This window comes from Cupressus sempervirens, chromosome 4 (genome assembly GCF_028749045.1).
Source record: "Cupressus sempervirens isolate cs-2001-9-10 chromosome 4, ASM2874904v1, whole genome shotgun sequence".
Classification (NCBI taxonomy): Eukaryota; Viridiplantae; Streptophyta; class Pinopsida; order Cupressales; family Cupressaceae; genus Cupressus; species Cupressus sempervirens.
In genome coordinates, this window is record NC_143121.1 from 769,630,683 (window position 1) to 769,641,251 (window position 10,569).

The window sequence follows — 10,569 nt, forward strand, 5'->3', positions numbered from 1 at the left end:
AAGAAAACTTATGAGGAAAAATATGAGCATCCTTAGAAACACTTATGTTATTTTCAAAATCATGAGCCAACAAAGCTGAAATTTCTTCACGGCTCAAGAACACTGCCTTACGAATCTTATCTTGCTTGTGATTATCAGCTAGATGACATGAAGAACTTACAACAAAAAAATCATTGGTATAACAATCTGAGACATCAACATCATTACAAAATTCATTATCATCATGGCAAGAACTACATCCACTACTGTTATATAAATTATCAACTTCATATTCACTATAATAAGGTTTATTTTCACTTTCATATCCATCTTCCTTATACTAATTGTAATTACCTAATTCATTAGCATTTGAATCCACCTCTTAACATTCAGAAGACAAATTATCTTTCTTTATCAATTCATTACATTCATTACTACCTTGGCTTTCAACATACCCATTATTTTCATTAGAACATATAACATGAACTCTACAATTATCACTTTCCATCTCCTGAATGAATCTTTCAACTTGCAAAAAATCTTGTAATTTTATAAGTGTTGACCAATTAATTGAATCAAGCACTAGAACATCAAGGAAAACACTAGGCAAGGAAGATTCCTCAAGTCTAGAATGAAAAGGCATCTTGTTGATTACTTATTTAAGCTTTAGATAGCATTGTTTAGCATTTACATGTTGAGTACTTCTTGTTTCAGTTCTTATGATACTAACAATCTTATTGTAGATCCGTTTATTCAACATAGCCATGTTTTTAACCACAGTCTCCAAACTTTCAGAACTTGGAAAAATAATCTCAGATCTAAGATCTGACTCCATCTTAAAATAAAATTTCAACCTCTTTCTTCTAATTTTGAAAATCACTGAATAGAGGCAACCGTTTTTAACACTTGACTTCCACAAACGAGAATATGAAAATAAAAAATACCTCATGTGTTGATGCAAGACTTTGATTTTCTAATTTGACATGGGTGCATACTAAAAATCCTTCACTCCATTGATAAAACTTTGTAGAGACACCACCTCCTTACAAAAGGATCAATAAATCATAACAATGATTAATTTTTTAACTCTTCAGTTTCTTATAACAATAGATGCCAACAAGACTCTAAAACTTATCCAGAACTTATACCTACTTTTCAAGAAACTATTGAAAGCTTTAGATCTGCCCATACAACTAAAATTCCTTCAAAATATTGCAATGAAATCAATTAGGAAAGAACTGGTGCATAGATTTAGAGTCACCACTCACCCATTTGAGAAATAAAACATAATTTGTCACTTGACAAATCTAAACCAAACCTTTAGATGTAGGAGAAATGAAACCCATAAAATCACTCTTGTAGATTTACAAACTCAAAAAAAAGAACATAACCTTTTGTTCATTCTTGACTCTAATTTTACAACAAAACATTGAAAACAAAATCTAGCTTAATTGATTGAAGATGAACACTCTTAACAATATAAGTCACACTCAACCTTCAAAGCTACTACTGAAAATGGATAAAACATTATTGGGAGACATAATTATTTAGCAAAGAAATGGAAAAGACCTCACAACCTTGCTGTTGTAGCAAATTCTTCCTACTATATTCAATCTTTTTCAAATTCTCGAGGTTTTTCTATCACATAGATTTTGAAAATTCTATTTATACCAGAGATTTTGGTACTTTTAACAATGAATTTCTTCATAGTCTCCCCTATAGAGTCACCATTTTGTTGATGTTTTGAAACATCACGATTTCCAATTACCTTGATGAGAACAAGATACATCTAGGTGCAACTACTTCCCATCTTAAATATACCCTTTCAGACATCGGTCCAACTAGAAGGCTAGACCTTTCTTCTACATCAAGTTTTTCAAAATCTAATCAAGTGGACCTCAGATTCACTTATATGGTACCCATGCTAAAACATACACTTGAATCTAACAAAGTAGATAAAACCCTTAATCTACTGACACATGCAAAGATCTAAGACATGGAATACCTGATAACATGGCCAAAGAAATTGCTAAGCTAAGTGAGCACATCCTTTTTAGTTCCCTCAACATTAAAGGGAAAGTATTTGATTAACAATGTTGATTTCAGAAAAAACCCAAAAATGCAGCAGTAAAAAAAAATTGATCCTATAGCTGATTAGTGCCTTATTTATTGGCAAATTCCACAAATTAAACACATACATTTGTTATACCAGTGACATATTCCATACATCAAGATATCAGATCTATCTTATCACTTTATTAATCAGAAATCAGTGTTCATAAAGACCTCATTCTCATGAAATATCATTCTCAAATAACCAGAAACCCTATCAAATACATCAAGCATTTACTTGGTCCTTTTTGTTCCAACATCAAAGTATATCATACATACAACCTTAAGGGGATGTAAATGGGTCTCAATTCTTTGTCCATAAACCACATAAGATTGTAGATTATAGAGATAGGAGACAAGAATCAAAATGAAATTAAGGAGATTCTTGATCATTGTATTCATTTCTTTGAAACTATACATTCAGATGCATGTAAAAAAATTCATTAAATCACTAAATAAATTAGAACTAGTTATACTATCTTAGCTACTATTATTCATATAAGAGAAATATGTTGAAGAATTTAGTATGACGATGAAAACACATCAAAACTAGAATTCTTGGTCTCACAAATCTTAAAAAACTCAAGATTGGAACCCTTACAATGAATGAGAAAGAAAGAGATACAGGAAAAAAATATTATCTTAGATCTGATCTGGAAGTGACATGTGTCCACTTGAATCTTGACTCCATGTTGTTGTACAACATCTCTCATCTTTCTACCTATGAAATCTAATTTAATTTTCATCATTATTTTGTAAGAAACTCAAAATATCTCCTCTTAAATGATGAAAAGCCTTGTGTTACAAAAATATCTTAAATGTATCATGAAATGCTGATAATACCTTGATTCAAATGATTTAGATGTGACAAAAATTTCCCATAACTATATTTTTACTGCCTTGTATGTTTGTTCAGTTCACCATTTCACTGGAAATCAAATCTGAACCACCCCAATTGAATGAAACTAAAAAATGGACACCTAAGAGAAATCCTCCCATAACTTGAACTAGTGGCATCCTGTGTGAAAAAAACTCTAGAAATAGAAAGTTCATTCTTTCTCGATTCTGGCAATATATAATATTTCTATAATTGCTTATCAGAAATGCTCAGAATCCCATTTTGAAAATCTAGCTCCTATCATCGATCTATGACTACATCTTAGCAAATATTCAATTATAATGTAGAGTTAAAACTTTAGATTTAAATCACCTAGAGTTTATTTAAAAACTTTCTACATCTGATTTTCTAGAGGAAATAATAAAAATAATGATTTTTTGAATTTTGAAAATTTTCACTAGAATTTTCATTCGGATCAACAAGCTTTGACTTTCCTATGACATGTGTCATATTTTGATTGACTAGATTCTACTTCATCTTCTGATACTGTGCACCTGGGCACCACATGTTACTATCCCATTGGTCACATGTCCTGCCATGAGGCTGTCATGTCATCCTACCATGACACTAGTCACCATGTTGCTATCCTAGTCAACATTGTGCCATGTCATTGTGACATAGTGACATTGCGACATGTGACACTTTGATCCATGTCACCATGCAGTTGGTAGTGCCACATCAGCTCCTTGTCACTACACCATGTTGGCCTACCATGTCATCAGTTGCTATGTCACATGACACATTAGTAGGGTGCCACATCATCATGAAAAAGCAATGTCAGGATGCATGGCACTATCTTCCACATTAGTACCACTAAAAGTGTGCCAAGTTCGAGGTCCTTTGCCATGTGTCATTTTACAACTGGTCCTTCTAGATGCCACATGTCATAATTTGATTTGTCTTTGAATCCATGTCATTAGTTGGATTTTCATGCAATGTTCAAAATTTCATCGTGTTTACCCTCCAACTTGGTCGAATGGGCCCTTTATGCCTAAACTTGTGCCTCAAAATACAATCTCTTAAAGACAACTTAAAATCATGTGCTATTGTTTTTAAAAACTCTAAAACTTCCTTGCAGCATCAATGTGGGATTAAAACCCCAGTCACCTTTTGCACAAAAGACTCCTCACAATTTTAGGGCACAATTGAATCCCATCATAGCCCTTTGAACGTTTTCTGTATATTCTCTCTTCCTTTAATATTTTTATTTTTGAACCAAAATATGAGAGCACCCTTATCAGGGAGAGTACCCACATGATGTTCATGTTGCTTAAGGCTAGTGGCTTTGATCATTACCTTCACAACCAAATTTTGTATGGGGAGAGTTTCTCTGCTCTGTCTTGAAATCCTTATAAAACATTTTTGAAAATACTCTTGCAAATCTTCCAATTCAAAGAGCATTTTTAAAGAACGAGCATATTTTGTATGCATTCTAATTTTTTCCATTGGTGTCATCAAGCCTCCACTTAATCTTGTCTCCATCGTTGATAAATTCTGATCCTCTTTGAACTCTCTCACTATGCATGCACACTGTTCGTGTCAGTGGCTTGACTATGTAACAACACGGTCTATATTATTTTTTACTAGTGAACCCATGTCTACAAAAAGACTAACAAACTTGTGCAACTGAGATCTTCTCCCTCTTTAATGTGGGTTATTTCTATCCTAAGTTTGGTGTTCCATTACACTTGTCGTGAGCTACTAGTCATGAGCAAAACATCAGGAGTGGAAGGAAAGCTAGAGGAAAACATTCTTGCAGAGGATAAGTTCTCCATCAATAAAAATGCATGTGGGGTTACCCTTAACTCAGGTAGGTAAAATGTTGGGCATCGATATCTCCGAATTTATTCTATTTTGTGTTGAATCCTCACTAGCCAATGCCTCCTATTTCTCAAGTCAAAAAATGTACACCCTATTTTGGAAATAGGTAAAGAAATGATTGGCTCATGTTTGAAATATGATTGAGGCTTCCTCTACAATTCTAATGCATTTTAAGTCTCTTGAAACAAATTGCAGCCAATAATCCCATTAATGAAGAAAACATTTGGAGGATAAAAGGCATTTACAAAATGCTAGCTCCAATTTGCTAACTTTCCATACTTTTTTTTTTAGTTTTAACTGTAATTGTACATTCTTATATGTCACTTCCTTGATGAAAAATTGTATCAGGATAAAAATTGATTACTTTCTTCTTGAGTAGCAATAAACAATTTAACAATACATCCAACAACTTTCTTGTTGATAATCCAACATCAACTAGAAGATCTATCTATCAGAATTGATTTAATATTAACCTTTGCAAATCTCGTTTCATAGAGCTTGAATCTCTTTTATTATTTAGGTAATTTCTCCAAGATGATATCATAGAATTGAGTTTGAAATGGTGTTACTAAGAGTAATACCTTTGCAATATTGTCAAAATATGACAATGCATCAGACATTCCTGATGTGCATTCAAATATCCACATGCATAAAACCCAACATTTATTTGTATATTGTATACAAAAATTTTTTTATGATCATGATCATAATGTCTTATCAAGACATTTTTACTATGTGAGTACAACTTTGCAACTTGATGAAATCAGTCAAGCACCAAAGTGGGTTCGACTAAATATTAACATCTCAAATTGATCTGATGAACATCTTCTATTGATTTGAAAAAAAATTTATCACTAGAAACAATTCTAAAACTCATTTTACATCATTCTGCAAATTGTCAACTTTGTGCCAAGGGGTCCTCTGATTGAACTTAAAAACTGACCAAAACACCTGACTTGGCTTTGAAAATAGAAGCACTAATTCCATATTCCACATTATTACACCCTATGAATCTTATCTCATGAAAAGTCTCATTTGAAAGATATTGGCCATCAAAGTAGCCTTCTTAGAACTTCCTACAAGCAATAAAGTCATAAAACCATAAAATGCAGTTGGATTTAGCTTCGGAAATAGGGCAAACTAACGCTAGAAGGAAAGAAAATTGGGGAATTGGTTCATGTTCATGAGGGGAGTATAATTTTTTATTTATTTAGGCTCATGATGACTAACTGGGTGCATTTGGCAAGTGGTCAAAGTGGGCTACTTACATTTGGAGAACTAGAAACACTAATAGAAAAGTGATTTTTGCAAATAAAATGGACCTAGGAAAGTGTGCAAGCAGATTTGTCAAGACTTGTGAACTGGCATACATAAAGAATTTTTAGATTAGAAATCAATGATACAATCCATTTTATCTCACCTATCATGGATTTAGAATTATGACATCACGAACAAGGGTACTAACCAATCTACACTTATTGACACTACTAAAACTTTACAAATTGCAAATGGATTTGCGCTTCAAATCTTATAAAATGGATTTGTCATAAGCTCAAATTAGAAACATAGAAATTCTTTGACTCTGGAATGTAATGCAAAAGGAATTTTCTCTTTTTGGTCAATTGGGTCTAAGTTATAACAAGTCAAATAGGGCCTCCTAGAATTTTGAACAATTTGCATGAGCATGAAAACAATTAACAACTGACTTTGAGGGATCCAAAACCTAGTCAAAAAATATTGAAAAGACTCAAAATCTAAACCATAGGTTCTTTTTTATGGAAATTAAACACTCCCAAAGTGGTGAGTCATGAAACATTATTGGGTGTGAGATATTCAATTGCAAACTAGGCCTCCTATTGCTATTTGACACTTGGACAAAAATGAAAATTTGGACATTGCTCAAAATGGAATTTCACAGAATGACTCAGAATGACAATTTATCTTCATGGGATGAGTAGATATGCTAAATACAAGGTGTTACAAACATTAAACACTTCTTAGGATTCAAAAGGATAGTTGGGTACATGTGCATTAAAAATCACTTATAGGGCTTGATTTTTAGAATGGTACTAAAGATAAGAGCTTCAATTTTGAGTCCCAATAATGTAAAATGTAGACCAAACCCAAAAATTTGAGTTTACATACATGAATTAATTGAACCTAATTAAGTATGTGTTTTATACAAAATTTGACAATCATGAATGGAGTAGAATTACTCTAAGCAAGGCGAATGAAGAAATGTTTTGGATAGGTGATGTACCTATTGTAATTTATAATGACCTAATTCATAAGGCCATGTTTTAAGAAATGAAGGTTGTAATCATGTAATTGATAGAAATGTAAGAAAGACTATTGAAATGAACTTAAAGACTAAATTTGATGGAAGAAAAATGAGAGTAGACCTAATTTAGGATATTGAAGTTAGAGTACTGAGCAAGATTTTAGGATACAAGCTAAATCATAGCTCTATAGTAAACTTAGTTCTACTAAGAGTTTTACATGTATCCTATGTTATGGAAGTTTAAAGGAAGAAAGTAAATATGTACGAGATTATCAAAGTGCAATTGTTGGACAAGATTGCAAAGATAAAGAAAACTAGGAATGCAATTTTTAGATTCGAATCCCTTTTAACACATTTTCTTCTTCCATGCAACAAAGAATTTTCCTAGAATGACAAATTGGTATAGTAATGAATGTTCTATGAAGATTATCACTTAGTGTTATAGGGAAATACTTGAAGATGCCAAAGATAGAGTCATTGATAGGATGATGAAGAGTTTCCAATTAGAAATGAAGCAAAGATATATAATGTAATTACTATCTATTATCTATTGTCATTTCACTATTAATAGTACATTATCATTTGATTTGATTATATATTAGATATTTCTAAGAATTTTCCAAACCAAATTAGCCTTGTATTAAGGTTACGATAAGAAATAATATATGATTGTCTATGAATGTGTTGCTTATCTATCACACCACTTGGGTTGTCAGATGACATTCCATGTTGATTACTATGCTTGTACATTGTATATATATATATATAATGTAATTACTATCTATTATCTATTTTCATTTCATTATTAATAATACATTATCATTTGATCTAATTATATATTAGATATTTCTAAGAATTCTCCAAACTAAATTAGCCTTGTATTAAGGTTACGATAAGAAATAATATATGATTGTCTATGAATGTGTTGCTTATCTATCACACCACTTGGGTTGTCAGATGAAATTCCATGTTGATTACTATGCTTGTACATTGTAGTCAGGTTTTCCATATCAGGATTTATGTTATATTGAATTTCATCTAATTAATTAATCAATATGAATTGATGCCAAACTATATGCATATTGAGGCATGACCACATAGGGTCATGCCCCTACTTGGTAATACTTCCAATTGATATGTATATGTATTGACTCCTATTTTATGTCTGAATATCATATCAATAACATGGCATATTGATTTCAGAGAAGAATATATATTATCACAACAAGAATGTTTAAGTCTGACATTGTATAATGAAGACACTAGTGTACTATAACTTAGAATATAAATTGAAACACTTTGATAAGTCTACGCCAACTAATATCCATTAAAACATACATGTTATAAGAGCCTACTCAGTAGACAGACTATCAAAAGTGCTACAAACATGTCAAATAATGTAAGAGTAGAAGACAGACTTGAAGGTGATGTAAACTTTTTTTCATGGAAATTTTGAATTACCTCAATCCTTGAAGAACTAGAACTAGAATCCTTCATTGAATCTGATAATCTGATTCTTGGAGATGAAACAAAAAAACCACCTTGAAAAGGTGAAACAATAAAGACAAGAGAATCATATCAAACATTGTAAAGGATCACATACTTCCTTCCATTTCAAATCTAAAGAAATCATTTGAACTTGTATTCACAACAATAAAAAATACATTTGAAATAAATAACTCAAGCAAATTTATTACTCTAAAGAATCAACTAATGAATTTACTAGAATGAATAAGGGAGAAACAATCTCATCTTGTTTTGGAAGGATCTCTAAAATTAAAAATCACCTAAATTCCATTGGAAACAAATTAGACAATCAAAAACTCTCTATATTAGTGCTTAGAGGATTACCACTATCATGGGAAGCATTCATTCAAGTTGTCAATAGATCTTCAATTCCTTCATTTGATCAACTAAAAATTGATTGCACATTAGAAGAGTCAATATTAATTTCTAGAGGTATTGTATCAAATCAAGACAGAGAAAATCAAGCTCCTTTTTCAGTTTCAAATTATCAAGGGAAAAAGAGAAAATTTAAATGAAAGAAACATGACTATAAGAAAAAGATTAATAAGTTCAACAAAACCGATCTGTCCAAAGTCAAATGCTATAAGTGTGAGAAATTTGGACATATTTTCAGTAAATGTCCTGAAAGGGAAAGAATCTTAGCCTCATTAGTTGAAAGTAAGAAAGATGAAAATCTAGTATTCTACTCTACTTTATCAAGTGAGATAAACTTTAATGAAAGTGTGTGGATAATAGATAATGGTGCTTCCTGACATATAATAGGATTCAGGGAAAATTTAAAAAACTTGAAAATTATAGATTTGAAGGAGTTTCTATTGGTGACAACTCCACTCTTCCAATCAAAGGTATTGGGACCTACTCTATTCAATTAAGAACTAGAGTTACATTAAGGTTGAAAGATGTTCTATTTGTACCTGGAATAAAAAGTAATCTAATTTCAATCTTTGGATTAATGGATGAAGTATTTCAAGTTACATTTAATGAAGACAAAGTCTTGTACTTGCCTAAAAACTCAAGTATAAAAAATGATATCACCATAGGGATTAGAGATGGGACTTTATATAAACTATGTAACATTCAAAACCAAGCTCTTAATTATGAAATAATAAACTCTAATCAGATTTGGCATAGAATACTTGGGCATATTGGTTTCAGTTCACTGCCCAAGATAGGAAAAATCACCTCTAGAATTATAAACCTAAATTCTAATCATATAAGTATACATAAAGGTTGTGTCTAGGAAAGAACATAAAAAAAAACCTTTTTCTCCTAGTGAACACAAGTCTAAATCAATCTTGGAACTAATTCGCTCTTATCTATGTGGGCCCATGCCAACTCTCTCTCTAAGAGGTTACTCCTATTACATAAGCCTCGTAGATGATTATTCTAGGGGGACTTGGAACTTCTTGCTAAAAGTTAAGGAATCAAATGAGATTTTATCAAAATTCAAAGAATTCAAAGAATTGGTGGAAATCAAGGGTCAAATAAAATTAAAAATCTAAGATCTGACAATGGGGGAGAATGCACCTTTAAAAATTTCAAAGCCTTTTGTACATCTGTTTGGATTAAGAGGGAGTATCTAGTACCTTATAATCCTCAATAGAAAGGGGTACCAGAAAGATAAAATAGAACTATTTTGAAGCAACAAAAGCTATGCTTCATGATAAAAGCATACACTTCTCATTCTGGGCAGAAGCCACTAATACTATTGTATACATACAAAATAGATGTCCACACTCTATTCTAGAAAATGTAACACCTAAAGAAGTCTTTATAGGAAATAAACCTGACTTAAGTCATCTTGAGATCTTGGGTTGGCCTATGTATATACATATACCTAAAGAACAAAGAGCTAAATTAGAACCATCAGGAAAGAAAGGAATATTTTTTGGGTATAGTGAAAACTCAAAAGAATACAGAGTCTATGTTCCTAGAAAAAGATTAGTAGAAG